Below are 15,810 nucleotides of genomic sequence, written 5' to 3' on the forward strand. Positions count from 1 at the left end.
AAGAAGTGGGTTTTAAGGAAGGTCTTAAAAGAGGAGAGAGATGTTTCAGACAAGGGTTCTGGAGCATAGGGTCTAGGAAGCTGAAAACACAGCCCCAAATGATGGGTTTGTAGTTTGTAAATGAGGTCCAGCAGCTCCTGAGAGTGGATTTAGTGTGGCAATCGATACCCCCAGGCAAACTATGCCTGGCTGGACAAAGTGATTCAATGTACTTTATTGGAGGTTCGATTAAAGTTAGCTGGGACTGCCAATGAAAGATTTGGAGAATTTGCAGTGGGATTGCAACTGTTTTGGGACTAAATATGTAGTTTTACAGTATTAAGTCATCACAAGATTATAGCTATAGATTATAAATGGTGAAACTCATCTAAGATTAACTCTAGAAATGTTGTTTACTTTTTGGTCAGCTGGATTCCTGACATACACAAACCCATCACCATATTTACTTCACCAAATCAAGCTACTGAGAAATTCATACAGGAGTTTGGTTGCCCATTGATGGAATGCACATTCTCTCCCCTTGCGTTACGCCCCCTTTACACAAGTCCATAGAGCTTAAGTATAAGTTGTTAGAGCCAAGACTTGGGGACGCCCAAAAACAACAACAACTTGCAGATATATATAGCACCTTTAACACAGTAAAATGTTCCAAGGCACTTCACAGGGGTGCTTTAAGACAAAATTTGACTCCGAGCCACATAAGGATATATTGGGACAGTTCAAAAAGGTAGGGTTTAAGTAGCATCTTAAAGAAGGAGAAAGGGGTAGAGAGGCGTAGAGGTTTAGGGAGAGGATTCCAGAGCTTAGGGCCTAGGCAGCTGAAGGCATAGCCGCTAATGGTGGGGCGAAGGAAATTGGGGCTGCACGAGGCCAGAATTGGAAGAACGCAGAGTTATCAGAGAGTTGTAGGCTGGAGAAGTTACAGAGATAGGGAGGGGCAAAGCCATGGAAGGATTTGAACACAAGGATGAGAATTGTAAAATCAAGGTGTTGCTGGACTGTGAGCCAATGTAGGTCAGCGAGCACTGGAGTGATGGGTGAACGGGACTTGGTGCGAGTTAGGATATGGGCAGCAGAGTTTTGGATGAGCTCAAGTTTACAGAGGATGGTAAAAGGGGGACCGGTCAGGACAGCATTGGAATAGTCGAGTCTGGAGGTAAAAAAAGCATAGATAAGGGTTTCAGCAGCAAATGGGCTGAGGCAGGAGCAGAGACAGGCGATATTACGGAGGTGGAAGTAGGCGGTCTTTGTGATGGAGGGGATATGGGATCGGAAGCTCAGCTCAGGGTCAAATAGAATGCCAAACTTGCAAACAGTCTGATTCGGTCTCAGACAGTGGCCAGGGAGGGGGATGGAATCAGTGGCTAGAGAACGGAGTTTGTGATGGGAGCAGAGGACAATGGAATAGGTCTCCCCAATATGTAACTGAAAGAAATTTCTGCTCATCTAATACTGGATGTCAGACAAGCAGTGTGCAAAATCCTAGGCAGTGCAGGGGTCGAGAGAGGTGGCGGTGAAGTAAAGCTGGGTGTTGTCAGTGTAAATAACGTCGTGTTTTCAGATGATGTTGCCGAGGGGTAGCATGTAGCTGAGAAATATGAGGGGGCCAAGAATGGATCCTTGGGGGACTCCTGAGGTAACGGTGTGGGAGCAGGAACAAAAGCACATATCAAATTTTACCAAGAAAACATTCTAATTACATTCCATAATCCCTATATAGTAGCCATGACCATTCCTTACCCACTCCATTTTGGGGTGGGAGGAGGCTCGTGTGGAGCATAAACACGTTATGGACCAGTTGGGCCGAAACTTTCTGTGCTGTACATTCTATGTAATATACACCGTTAAGAATGAAAATTCACAAAATAATGTATTTTTAAAAAATCACAAACTTACACTTCACCCTCTTCCACAAATTGCACAATACACCCTGCTGAGCCTCTGACCATTACAAATTTCAGGTACACCTCTCTCCACCCACTGCAATACCTCATGTTCCCCACCCAGCTAGCTGCTTCCACACATCAGAGCCATGCTGTAAGAACCCTTATGTTATCTAACAAAACGTACATGGGTAGAAATTTGTCTCTGATGTAAAAGATTACAATTCCCAGGAGCCACTGCACAAAGTTCCAATGCATTTGCAAAGGTCTGTTCTTCTTTCTTGGTATAACCAACAGCGATCTAAATATGTGTGTATACACAGGATTCTCTCTCCAATGAATGAAAGTCTGCTATTTACTTCAGTAGCACTATGACCTGGAAAATGGATAAATGTGAATAAGAGACATTTAGCAGGTAACCATGGAGATGATGTTGTGGGGAGGAAAGAGAGAGAGAAAAATCATAGAATCACAGAAAGGTTACAGCAAGGAAGGAGGCCATTTGGCCCATCGAGTCTGCGCCAGCTCTACGCAAGAGCAATCCAGCTAGTCCCACTCCCCCGCAGCTCTGCAAATTTTTTCCTTTCAAGTACTTATCCAGTTCCCTTTTGAAGGCCATGATTGAATCTGCCTCCATCACCCCCTCAGGCAGTGCATTCCAGATCCTAACCACTCGCTGTGTAAAAAAGTTTTCCTCATGTCACCTTTGGTTCTTTTGCCAATCACCTTAAATCTATGTCCTCTGATTCTTGACCCTTCTGCTAATGGGAACAGTTTCTCTCTATCTACTCTGTCTAGACCCTTCATGATTTTGAATACTTCTATCAAATCTCCTCGCAACTGTCTCTGTTCCATGGAGAACAACCCCAGCTTCTTCAGTCTATCCACGTAACTAAAGTCCCTCATCCCTGGAATCATTCTAGTAAATCTCTTCTGCACCCTTTCTAAGGCCTTCACATCTTTCCTAAAGTGCGGTGCCCAGAACTGGACACAATACTCCAGTTGTGGCTGAACAATTGTTTTAAGGTTCATCATGACTTCCATACTTTTGTACTCTATGCCTCTATTTATAAAACCCAGGATCCCGTATGCTTTTTTAACCACATTCTCAACCTGCCCTGCCATCTTCAACGATTTGTGCACATATACCCCCACATCTCTCTGTTCCTGTACCCCTTTTAGAGTTGTGCCCTATAGTTTATGTTGCCTCTCCTCGTTCTTCCTACCGAAATGTATCACTTCGCATTTTTCTGTTAAATTTCATCTGCCACATGTCCGCCCATACCACCAGCCTGTCAATGTCCTCTTGAAGTCTATCACTATCCTCTTCACTGTTTACTATCCTTCCAAGTTTTGTCTCATCTACAAATTTTGAAATTGTGCCCTGTACACCCAAGTCCAAGTCATTAGTATATATCAAGAAAAGCAGTGGCCCCAGCACCAACCCCTGGGGAACACCACCTCCCTCCAGTCCAAAAAACAACCGTTCACCACTACTCTCTGTTTTCTGTCCCTTAGCCAATTCTATATCCTTGTTGCTGCTGCCCCCTTTATCCCATGGGCTGCAATATTGATGATAAGCCCACCGTGCGGCACTCTATCAAACACCTTTTGAAAGTCCATATACACCACATCAACTGCATTGCCCTCATCTACCCTTTCTGTTACCTCATCAAAAAACTCTATCAGGTTAGTTAAACACGATTTGCCTTTAACAAATCCATGCTGGCTTTGTCTAATTAATCCACCCTCGTCCAAGTGACTGTTAATTCTGTCCTGGATTATTGTTTCTAAAAATTTCCCTCCACTGAGGTTAAACTGACTGGCCTATAGTTGCTGGGTTTATCCTTACACCCTTTTTTGAACAAAGGTGTAACATTTGCAATTCTCCAGTCCTCTGGCACCACCCCCTTATCTATGGATGTTTGGAAGATTAAGGCAAGATGATCTTTTTCAAGGGAAGAGACACACCTGTTTTGGAGAATGGAAAGAGATCTTATGGGGGGTGGAAGGGGGAGAAGAAGACAGCAGGCGCGAAACCGTGTAGAGGGGCACCTCTGGCTCTGCTGTGAATAGGAGGGATAGTTTATTGTTGTGCCTCAGCGGGCCTAAGTTGCACAACAATGTATTCTCTGACTCACCATGAGTAACACCCATGAATGAAAGTTAAAGTCCTGTGTGTGTGTGTGTGTGTGTGTGTGTGCGCGCGTGCGTGCGTGAAAGAGAACAGTAATTATATATAAAATATAGGTTTTGCCTCCTTTGAGAGCTTGTCTTTTTATAAAATTATGGATTCCACTACCCCAGAATTCTAACTTTACCTATTACTAACAACCTTAAAAGGATAGCAAGAATTTCTTTCCATGTTTAATGTGTAGTTGGTACCTATTATGGAATGAGATATTCTTACAAGTATTCACCGATCTTTTGCTTGTTTTTGTATTATTGGGGGGGTAGGGTTGGGGAGAGGGAAGTTTGCTTAGAACGCAATTTATACACCCTGAAAATGGTTCCGGATTTTAATTTACTTACGCAGTGCAGATGATCAACAAATGTAAAATAATGGGTTTCAACACTTCTGTGAAAAATGAACAAATGTCATTCTCAGTGAAAGATGCTCTTTAAAGTTGGCGCAAAAATGAAATATCTTGACTTTTTATCTAATTGTGCTGTATCAAATTTGGAAATGCTTGGTGTTGACACTAGATTTACAAAAGAGAAAATGTCCCTTTTCTTAAAGTCAGCACCTCACTTTTAGCACAAAATCCACCAAAAAGTTTAAAAAGTGATGGTTCCAAATATGTAGCTTAGAAGGAAAAATCAGATCTGGTACAAATTTGCCTACGTTAGCACCATTTTTATCATAGGTGGCAAAACATCCCATCAACAGAAATGGCCAAGAATCAATTGAGGAGATCTCTCCTTCACTACCCCATAATTAAAAAAGAAATGTAGGCACTTTTGTTTTAAAATTTAGTGTTCCTTTTTATTTTATTTTTAAATTGGCACTCATTGATGAGGTTATTTGGGTGATGGCTTGGAGGAACCTCATTTAATTTAGATTGTTGAAATGACAAGATCATTAAAGTTAGAACCCCATGTGAATGATTACTTAATGTCAATTCAGGTGTGATGTTGAATTTTGCACACTTCCCAATACCAGTTTTCCCAGTTGAAATGAAAATTGTTGGACTGAGAAATGCTAGATCTCAAACAATATGGAAGAAATGTTGTATTCAAAATTCCAATGGAGAGGCAATCAATATTACCGTGTAACAGACTAATCATCCTCCTATCGAGTACACATTAAAAAATTGGATTGTGATCTACCATTCATGTCTAAGGGTTACAAGATGCCCAAATTAGCAAGCTTTGAACTGTCCCAATAATTCAGTCTAAATTATACCAAAGCAAATCAGTCACAACGGGACTGCAGTACAATACTGACTAAAGCAGAGTTGACTGGCAATCTATTTGCCAGAGTCAAAGATGAAGTCAGGCACCGAGCTGCGTTAACTAACATCAATAATAACACAATTAATACCGTTGCTAGGTTAAGTATTGAGGATTATATTAAAGTAATTTGATATTTACTATTAAATAAACAAAGTCTAAATCATAGGTACAACAGTATTTTAACTACAGATGTCTCAACATTATCTGGGTATTGCTTAGTAACAGTATAATAGTTATGCCCAAGATTACAGTATGGCTTCACAAAGTTAAATTTACAATCTATTTAATATATCACCGGTAAGTCCTAGTATTCATGCTATCCCTCTGTGACATGGCCATAAGATATACAATTGTCCCTTTTAATAGGATGGCGTTGGAAATATCTACTTTGCTCTGAGATGTTAGGGCTTCATTTCTGAGGACTCATGCTGTCTTTGTTCGACGTCGTCTTTCTTCAACGGTTGTCTTCTCATCCTAACCTTGCATATATGTTATTTTCCTAGAGAGTTATTTTATTTTCCTTTCTAGTCTCAGCAGCTTAAGCTCTTAACTAACAGTGCTGATACACTTTGTAATTTTACTTCTCTCAATAAAACACTTAACCCCTCTTAACCTTCCATTGCCACTTAACACTATCTGATGAAGGTTCTCCCACAGTGCTGTTAGGAAGGGAGTTCCAGGATTTTGACCCAACGACGATGAAGGAACGGCGATATATTTCCAAGTCGGGATGGTGTGTGACTTGGAGGGGAACGTGCAGGTGGTGTTGTTCCCATGTGCCTGCTGCTCTTGTCCTTCTAGGTGGTAGAGGTCACGGGTTTGGGAGGTGCTGTCGAAGAAGCCTTGGCGAGGTGCTGCAGTGCATCCTGTGGATGGTGCACACTGCAGCCACTGTGCGCCAGTGGTGAAGGGAGTGAATGTTTAAGGTGGTGGATGGGGTGCCAATCAAGCGGGCTGCTTTGACCTGGATGGTGTCGAGCTTCTTGAGTGTTGTTGGAGCTGCACTCATCCAGGCAAGTGGAGAGTACTCCATCACACTCCTGACTTGTGCTTTGTAGATGGTGGAAAGGCTTTGGGGAGTCAAGAGGTGAGTCAGCCAGGAGGTGAATACCCAGCCTCTGACCTGCTCTTGTGGCCACAATATTTATATGGCTGGTCCAGTTAAGTTTCTGGTCAATGGTGGCCCCTAGGATGTTGATGGTGGAGGATTCGGTGATGGTAATGCCGTTGAATGTCAAGGGGAGGTGGTTAGACTCTCTCTTGTTGGAGATGGTCATTGCCTGGCACTTGTCTGGCACGAATGTTACTTGCCACTTACAGCCTAAGCCTGGATGTTGTCCAGGTCTTGCTGCATGCGGGCTCGGACTGCTTCCTTATTTGAAGTGGTTGCGAATGGAACTGAACAATGTGCAATCATCAGCGAACATCCCCATTTCTGACCTTATGATGGAGGGAAGGTCATTGATGAAGTAGCTGAAGATGGTTGGGCCTAGGACACTGCCCTGAGGAACTCCTGCAGCAATGACCTGGGGCTGTGATGATTGGCCTCCAACAACCACTACCATCTTCATTTGTGCTAGGTATGACTCCAGCCACTGGAGAGTTTTCCCCCTGATTCCCATTGACTTCAATTTTACTAGGGCTCCTTGGTGCCATACTCGGTCAGATACTGCCTTGATGTCAAGGGCAGTCACTCTCACCTCACCTCTGGAATTCAGCTCTTTTGTCCATGTTTGGACCAACGCTGTAATGAGGTCTGGGGCCGAGTGGTCCTGGTGGAACCTGAACTGATAATCGGTGAGCAGGTTATTGGTGAGTAAGTGCCGCTTGATAGGAGTCGTCGACAGTGCTTCGATCACTTTGCTGATGATTGAGAGTAGACTGATGGGGCGGTAGTTGGCCGGATTGGATTTGTCCTGCTTTTTGTGGACAGGACATACCTGGGCAATTTTCCACATTGTCGGGTAGATGCCAGTGTTGTAGCTGTACTGGAACAGCTTGAAGACCTGCTTGCAAAAGTTCTTCAGAACTTCCTTTACCCTTTTCAAAAACTTCTGATTAGGCCGGGGATGGGGGGAGGGGGGTGTGTGCGGGGGCGAAGCATGACCTTAAATACCTCTCTTTCACCAAGAAAATCGTACTTCAGAAGATATGACCGTTAGTGACCAATCAAGATGATCAGTTTGATTGCATGTACATTCAATGACATGCACGTGTTTTAATTAGCTTGATGACTGACAGGTCTCCAGTTGGGAAATATCTTCTCATTGCCAATGACTATATCATACTCGGAAGAAACCTTTTCTGATATCAGGGTAAGCTCAAAGTTCCTCTTAAGTTATCAAATTTATTTATCCACAGACCATAGTAAATCAATCAGTTTATTAGTCCGCAGTCACAATCAAACCCAAGTTGAAACTGTTACCGAGTTTTAAATGGAAACATCAGGCAGTTCTAGGATGTTGGAGCCCTTGTACTACGATTTCCCATAATGCACTGATTAACCCTTCTAGCTTACCCAGGATGCCTGCATTATGCCCAGGATGACTAGTCTTTCTACAAAATGTATCCAGAATATCACTAGTTTTCCTACAAAATATAACCAATTATTTTCAAAGATTAATATCAGATTTTGTAAAAAAACTGTTTAGATCCTACATGTCGATAATGTTCACTATCAATGTAATACAGATTTTAAGACTGGAATATGCGTACAACCAGTTTAATGCATGCGCTAGTATTTCTCACATTTTTAGGTGAAAATATTTCTGTACTGAAACGGAGAGAGTATTTGCAGGCTAAACAATAACTTTTCATTTATATAGCACCACATGCAGGCGTTGTGTGGTCAGAACATCACATGATCAAACCTCCAGGAATGCCTCCAACCAGAGTTGGCAACCCTAGTGTTAAGACTTAAATAGACTCTAAGCGCTTTGCTCAAGTGTCAGGTCAGGCTCTAACTCCAGATTCAAACTACATTTGCACTATAACTATAAGCATCAATCCAGCCATCGCTATAATTCTCAAACCAAAAAAAGCTGATCAGTTCCTCAAAAGTTGCCACACCCAATTAAGGGGTATGAAGAATAAGTACTTTATGGCACCTTTCAAAATATCAGTTCAGAAGGTTAGCATTCTGATGATTGGCAAAGGAAAGATACAAGCAACCTAATTTTTCTCTCATCACTAACATTTATCATAGATTGCAATTCCATTTGCTTGGCATCAGATACATGCTAAGCTATTTAGGTCACATCAGTTTGTATCAACTACATGACTATCAACTGCAAAAGCTACAGGGGTGCAGCAATCCAGTGATCTATTAAATTTCAGCTCAACTTCTGGGCTGCTTTTTAGTTCTATTGCATCCCTAAAGTAAGAGAAAGAAAAGAATGAAATAAAATAAGAGAGAACAAACTTGCATTTATATAGCACCTTTCAGGACCTCAGGATGTCCCAAAGTGCCTTACATACAGTGAAGTACGTTTGAAGTGTAGTCTCTGTTACAATGTAGAAAATGCAGCAGCCAATTTGCACACAGCAAGGTCCCATAAACAGCAATGAAATAAATGACATCATCTGTTTTAGGTGTTGGTTGGCCAGGACACCAGAAGAATTCCCCTGCTCTTTTTCGAATAATGCCATGGAATTTTTACGTCCATCTGAGAGGGCAAATGGGACCTCTATTAATGTCTCATCTGAAAGAGGGCACCTCCAACAGTGCAGCACTCCTTCAGTAATCTTCTGAAGTGTAGCCTAAATTCAGTGCTGAAGTCTCTGAAGCTGGACTTAAACCCACGACCTTCTGATTCAGAGACGAGAGTGCTACCACTGACAATTTTAAGTATAAAAGACAGGAACAGGACTGTTTCATTATTAAAATATATTTAAACCAGAATTATACATCTTTTGCCACTTCCAACTTATATAGATAACTTCTTAAAGTTAACACCAAAGGCAGATGTAAAAGGAAAACGTACTTCTGTTAATTACCCTCGAATAACATTTGCCTTCTTGCTTCCCCGGGAACCCAAAAAGGTGCCCATTAGTTTATACCTCCAGTTCGGACCAATAACCATATTACCCAATCAGTTCGAATGGTCCTCCGTGTTCAACTAGTTCTGATGTGGAGATGCCGGTGATGGACTGGGGTGGACAAATGTAAAGAATCTTACAACACCAGGTTATAGTCCGACAATTTTATTTGAAAATTAGAAGCTTTCGGAGGCTTCCTCCTTACGAAGCCTCCGAAAGCTTGTGATTCTCAAATAAAATTGTTGGACTTCAACAAGTTCGATTTGGAGGTTTTTGAAAAGTCCAATAACTTTAAGGTGAGTCACTCCATTTAAAGTTTAAATGTTACAGGGTGTCAATCTCACTCTTACTTGAGCGCACAAACTTTGACACAAACTCTTGTCAGCTGAGGTGCATTCCACCCGACCGAACTGTGTGATGTAATCGCGGGCCAATCGAAACAAGAGCGGGAGGACGTCACGTGATCGGCGGCTCGTCCGCCCCCTCTCTCGCATTTTGTTTACGCGACGCCGTCACAGCCTGGTTACTCGGGGTGACGTCCATTCCAAAACACCAAGGACGACATTTGTGATTCGTCCCTTACCTTAGTCGGAGCAGCGTCCAATCGGGGGAGCGGGCGGGTGCGAGGTGCGGTGTGACGTTTTAAATATCCCAGCAAACTTTGTCTTATGTTGTCTTTGCCGTCGCCATTAGAGTCGAACGGAGGAGCTTGAGTGGGGAAAAAAAAATGTCATAAAAAAAAGGAAGGCTGGGGGGAAACGGGTGGAAGCCGGAGGTCGCCAGTCGGACGGTGCGGCGGGATTTTTTTTTTGTTTGACCCGGCCACCATGTAAGGAAAAGAGCGACGACGGCGGCGGCGGGGGCAGCAGCAGCGGCAGGAGGAGGAGGAGGAGGAGGAGGGGGTTGGGGGAAAGCGAGATCGACTGGAGCGGCGGCAGAGGAGAGACAAGAGAGCGAGAGTGCGCGGGGGAGAAGGTCTGTCTGTTTGTTGTATGCGGCCCCTCTGACATTAACGTAAACATAAGGTAAAGCTGGGGCGACGGCGGAGTGGAAGTGTAGCCCCAGCGCAGCTGAATGTGAGGCCGGTGCCCGCGATCTGGAATTAGGCAACTGCTGGTTGTCAGTAAGGGGGGGGGGGGGGGGAAAACCCGCAGCTCAAATCGCGCTGTTTAATTACCGTGCGCGAAGTGACAGAAACCTGATCGCAGCCCGGCCGGTCGCAGCGTGAGGCCAGAATCTGCTCGGGTCCGCTCCTTTTAAAGCTCCAAGTGTGAAGTTAGAGTAAAAGGTGCACATTCGTTTCCTGTAACAGCTGCAACAAAAAAATATGGAATGGACTCCGCTGACCCGTTGTGCTGATTAGGTTCAGTCTAAACAACGCTGTTTAAGCAGAGTTTTCAAAACTTTGTCTTTTAAGGGTCGCGATTTCGAGGTAATGCCAGGAAAAAAAGCTTGGTTTGCTACTTTTTATTGTGCGTGGGGAAGTTAGTATTGTATTTGTGTATCGCGGATTTTTCATTATAATGAGCTGTACGATATTACAACAGCCTCTGGAAAATCATTCAGATTTATAATTTTTTTTTAAAAAAGGTTGAGCTACAAAAATAAACTTACCTAACTTGGTATGACTTAATTTCCTTTCTGTGGGTTTCTGTTTTCAATTGCATTTGCTCCAGACCTAATGCCACGTTTGTGGAGGTTTGCTTACCTCGAATGAACAGCTGAAGTGTTTGCAAACAGACCACTGAGCAAGAAAGCGTCACCCGCACACTAATTCCGCCATTGCTAGTATTGAACTGTTACTAAAAACACATTTTTTGTGATGTTACAATCTCAGTGGCGAAAAAGAAAAAAATAGTAAAACATTCGTAAATGTGAGATTTTTATAGTATTTTGTGAACCTTTTGCAATATGGACAACGTTCCAGTTTTGCCCTACAGGTCTGCAAACGTTTATAAATGGAATCTTTTTTGAGTTATGCTTATTACTGACTGTTGCTCCGTTTACAGTTTCAGTCTAATGGGAGATCTTTGTCCAGATGGGTTATTAAATAAACTTATGGTAAGTCTTTCTGTCACGTTTGTTGAACCTTAATCTAGCAAACTTCCCCCGTCCTCCCCAGTCCAGTGTTGCAGTTCAATTAATCCAAATTTGCTGAGATCCAAAATGCAGCGTACAATCAATTCTTAATTGCTTAATTCATATTATCTGATTTTTTTTTAGGACTAAATTCTCACTTTGCTGTGTTAGTTATGTTGCTTAATTCAAATTATTGGATAATACAAATTTTTAGTGCAAAAAAAATTAATTATCAGATGTAGACTCTATACAGTCTGATGCTAAATTAAATAGTACTTGCTTGGCGTTGTGCACTTTTTTTTGATTAGACCAAGGGGGTGAAGTAGAAGTTGTGTTGCCAGAAGAAAATAATATTTTATTCTTTGATAAAAGCTATTGTTGTTTCTACCTCCCCACTCTCATTAAATGTCTTATAGTAGATAAGGATGTGTACAGCTTCTTTGCAATCATTGGTTATGCCTTGTTGGAGCTCTGGTTTGTTACTCAAGCAATGACGCTTGTACTTCTGTCGTAACACTGTTAAACTCCCAATAGGTTCTGTTCTAATAATCAGAAGGTGTAATGTTTTTTGGATGTTGAGAATTGCTGTACTGAATTAATGTTTGCACTGGATAGTATGGTGCTTTTTTCTGTGATTATACTACTGGTAGATGATACCCAATTTTAGCCAAAAAAGCTATTTTGCTTTAAATTTGTATGTTGTATCCTAAGGTTCCATATAAAGGCTGGCTTTGAATATCCCATGATGGATTGTGTAGCATGTTCTGTATTTGTGATTAAAAATTTGTGCATGGGATGGAGCTATATGGGCTAGGAAGGCCTGAAGTTTCATTTTAAACTTTTGCTGAGTTAGCTGAGCAGTGGCTGCTACAATTGTCTTCCTTGCCACTGGGCCAGGGAGAGAAAAACCAACAGTGGGAATCCTTCTGATCAGTATTGTGACCCCTGTTGGAAATTGCACGTGTGTAAACATTGGGTGAGGATGGGATTGGGCTTCCCTAATTCCCTGCACTATGTCACCTCCCTCCCTAGTTTCAAAATAATTATCAAAACCCTTTTTGACTGTGCTTTCATTCTCCCATTGTGTCTTCTCCATTTTCCCCTGCTTGCATCCACTTTTCCTCAATATAAGGCATTTTAAAGTTTTCTACATATGAGGAGTCTTACAAAATGCAAGTTGTGATGTTGTAAAGCTATTGTCTAATGTATATGGAAGGTTTTTATATATTTTGTTTTGAATTTCAATGTGTTTTAAACTAGTAAAGATATTTACCAATTTTGTTATACTTTGCCTTAATCATGCAAGGAGTGGCATTTTAAAAACATTAAGGGTATGTTACAATTTACAGAGGGTTTCAAAACTTTATTTGGTCTTTAATTGCAAGAATACTTTTGAGAAACAGTGGTCACCATTGCAGCATTCATTTGCTAACAGTGTTTGACAGATCTACTCTAAATGTTCAGACTCATTTTTGAGTGATTTTTGTATGATCAGTTTAAAATTTCTTTACAGTTAAATTTCTGACTTTGTTTTGTAAAATGTTTTAAATTGAACAGATAGTAACAATTATTCTTTGTAAAAGGGAGAATATTAATATACTTACAACCTGTTGTGGTCCAGTTTTACAGAAATTATTTTTGCCAAAGTAGATCAGAATTTTGAAATCTGTTATGGGGCTGAAAAGAAAAGTTACTCCATAACATTTTACATCTCTGGTTTTGAAATACAGAAGTATATATGTATGGAAAAAAATCCTGTAAATCAGATTTTATTTTTATTTTCCCCTCAAATGTAAGCACATTTCTTGTGTACTTGCAGTGGATCTCTTCTATTTTCCACTGGGTACTACTGTACATTTGGTGAGATTCAGCTGAAATCAGAAGTTGCAAGTACGCCTACCTTGTGCTACTTTTCTGGGAAGTATCTATATGTCTCTTTGGAAATTCATGTCTTGGGAGCAAAATGTGTTCACAGACAGATTTCAGTTTTCATGGCGGAAGCTAATTTCTATTGAGGGTAGCCATTGTTTGAAGCTCAGATAAAATTTTCATCTGGGGTGAGGCTGTTATGTTATAGAACGCTTATTGTGGTTTCAGTATACTGCAGTGTTGCACTTTGCAGTATCACTAATGTGTATATATAGTTGAGGGATGTGAGGAAACTTGATCAATGAGGAGTATAGTAAAAATGCCAACAGAAAATGCTGGAAGAGAGTCAGTCAACATCTGTAAATGCAAAAATAGGATAATGTTTCAGATGTATACCCTTTTCCAGAAATGGAAACTGAAAATTTCCAATTCTAAAGAAGGATCTACAGCTGTAAAAATAGGCTAACTTTTTTTCTCTTTTTTTTTTTAATAGGTGCTGACTGTCATGCCAAATATCTGCAGCACTTTCTGTCTTGCAGTTTTATCTGTAAATATTCCTGGCAGTTAGCTTCAACTACTGTATCCTGTATTATCTGAATGTGTTTAGAATTTTTTTTAAAATGGAGAATACATCAGAGATTTGTGTGATGAGTTTTAACTTTTTTTTGTGATCCAGGTATACAACTCAGTTGCAGCTAAATTCTGATCAGAACTCTACATAATTTGTCTTAAGTAATTGTTATGGTCTGGAATGTACTGCCTAAAAGGGTGGTGGAAGCAGAGTCAATAGTAACTTTCAAAAGGAAATTGGATAAATACTTGAAAAGGAAAAATTTACAGGGCTATGGGGAAAGATCAGGGCACTGCAGGGACTAATTTGATAGCTCTTTCAAAGAGCCGGCACAGGCACGATGGGCTGAATGGCCTCCTGTGTTGTATGATTCTATGATTCATTTGGCTTTGCCCTGGTGAACAAGCAGAAAGTCCATGAAGTGAGCATGACAATTAGCTATGCTGCTAAGATTAACCCATAGATTAATGGCAGGTCTGGGAAATGTTGGGCTTTCTGGGTTCATCATCTTTAATAGAAGTTTTCCAGTGCTTTTTTTAAATTGTTTATTCTCGGGATGTGGGCGTCAATGGAAAGGCTGGCATTTACCCATCTCAAGTTTCTTGAACCGAGTGGCTTTCTCGGCCACTTAATTGTGCAGTTAAGATTTGGTATGGGATTGGAGTTATATATGCTAGACCAGGTAAGGAGGACAGGTTTCCTTCCCCAAAGAACATTAGTAAACCAGTTGGGTTTTTACGACAATCCAACAGCTGTATGGTCACTTTGACTGATACCAGCTTTTTATCTCTAGATTTTTAAGATTGAATTCAAATTCTCAAACTGCCATGTTGGGATTTGAACTTGTGTTTAAATTGGATTATTAGTTCAGGCCTCAGGATTATTCATCTAGTAACATAACCACTACACTACCGTACCTCACCTACTGTGGTGAAATGTTCACTAATCATAGAATGGTTACAATGCAGAAGGAGACCACTGATCCTGTGCTGGCATACTACAGTAATAAGATAGGATGCTAGGAGTAACTTTGCTGTAATACTAATCCCATAATACAAAAACAAATACTCAAAAGTTTTGTGGGTAAATTGCACTGTTTAGCTTTGATTTATATATACCTTGTGCCAAGTTGGGGAAGATCTGAGAAGAGAAAATGTAAGTTGAATTTGTAACCTAAACTACAAGGCATGCATAGTTTTTGTATTGCTGCTGCTTTCAAATCTGTCTTGTAGTGTAAGTGGGGCAAATGAAAGAGTACCAGCAGTAAAATCAAACAGAATGGCTTTTGTTTGAAGCAGTAAGTGCAGAATATTCAATAATACTTTTATTGCAAATCTGCCAATTAGAAATGCTGGAACTGGAAATAGTGGACAATATTTAATCAGTTCTGTGTCAGTTACTTTATACAGAAGCTTTTATGGAATAAAGAAAAATATTGGTAACATGGTCAGTTATTAAAATGTAAGATTTACATAAATGGTGCACTCAGTTGAAGACTAGTATATACGAGTGCATAAACTTTTCATTTGTATCCAAACAGCTTTCGTATGCATGTGAAGTTGGTTCCAAACAAATGAATGGAGGAGTAAGAATATGAACAAATGGATTTTGCTTTGGGTTCTGGATTTGTTTTTCAAAGCATATGTTTAAGAATGGAACACATTGGGTGTAATAGAAGTAAACTTGTAACAGAACACACCCATTAAGCCTTGGAGGGTGTTGTGGTAAATATCTAGTACAACGTACTGGAGACTATTGCTCATTTTTTGTGAGGACTTCACAAATGAGCAAATTTTCATCTTGGTGTTTTATGGTAACCACATTACCCATTTGAGTTACTAAACAAATGTGTCTGTATTGTACTGTGGTTGCATTGGTTGGCTTGATAACCAATTCAGTTAATCATTTTAAGAA

At 40.8% G+C, this 15,810-nt stretch overlaps 1 protein-coding gene across 6 annotated transcripts in view; it reads left to right on the top strand.

Moving 5' to 3' along the window:
• Positions 1–10,033: 10,033 nt before the first annotated feature.
• The window catches only part of LOC137340071 (ubiquitin thioesterase ZRANB1), a 66,323-nt gene continuing 60,546 nt past the window's right edge, over positions 10,034–15,810 (top strand). For 2 of the 6 annotated variants that reach the window (XM_068002324.1, XM_068002329.1), the window contains exon 1: positions 10,246–10,352. The gene's annotated coding sequence lies outside the window, so the exon portion shown is untranslated. Of the gene's footprint in view, positions 10,207–10,245; positions 10,353–10,379; positions 10,403–11,386; positions 11,439–15,810 lie in introns of those variants that run through there. The other 4 variants (XM_068002327.1, XM_068002325.1, XM_068002326.1 and 1 more) reach the window with 4 other exon arrangements.

Source organism: Heptranchias perlo, chromosome 21, assembly GCF_035084215.1.
Source record: "Heptranchias perlo isolate sHepPer1 chromosome 21, sHepPer1.hap1, whole genome shotgun sequence".
NCBI classification, from domain to species: domain Eukaryota; kingdom Metazoa; phylum Chordata; class Chondrichthyes; order Hexanchiformes; family Hexanchidae; genus Heptranchias; species Heptranchias perlo.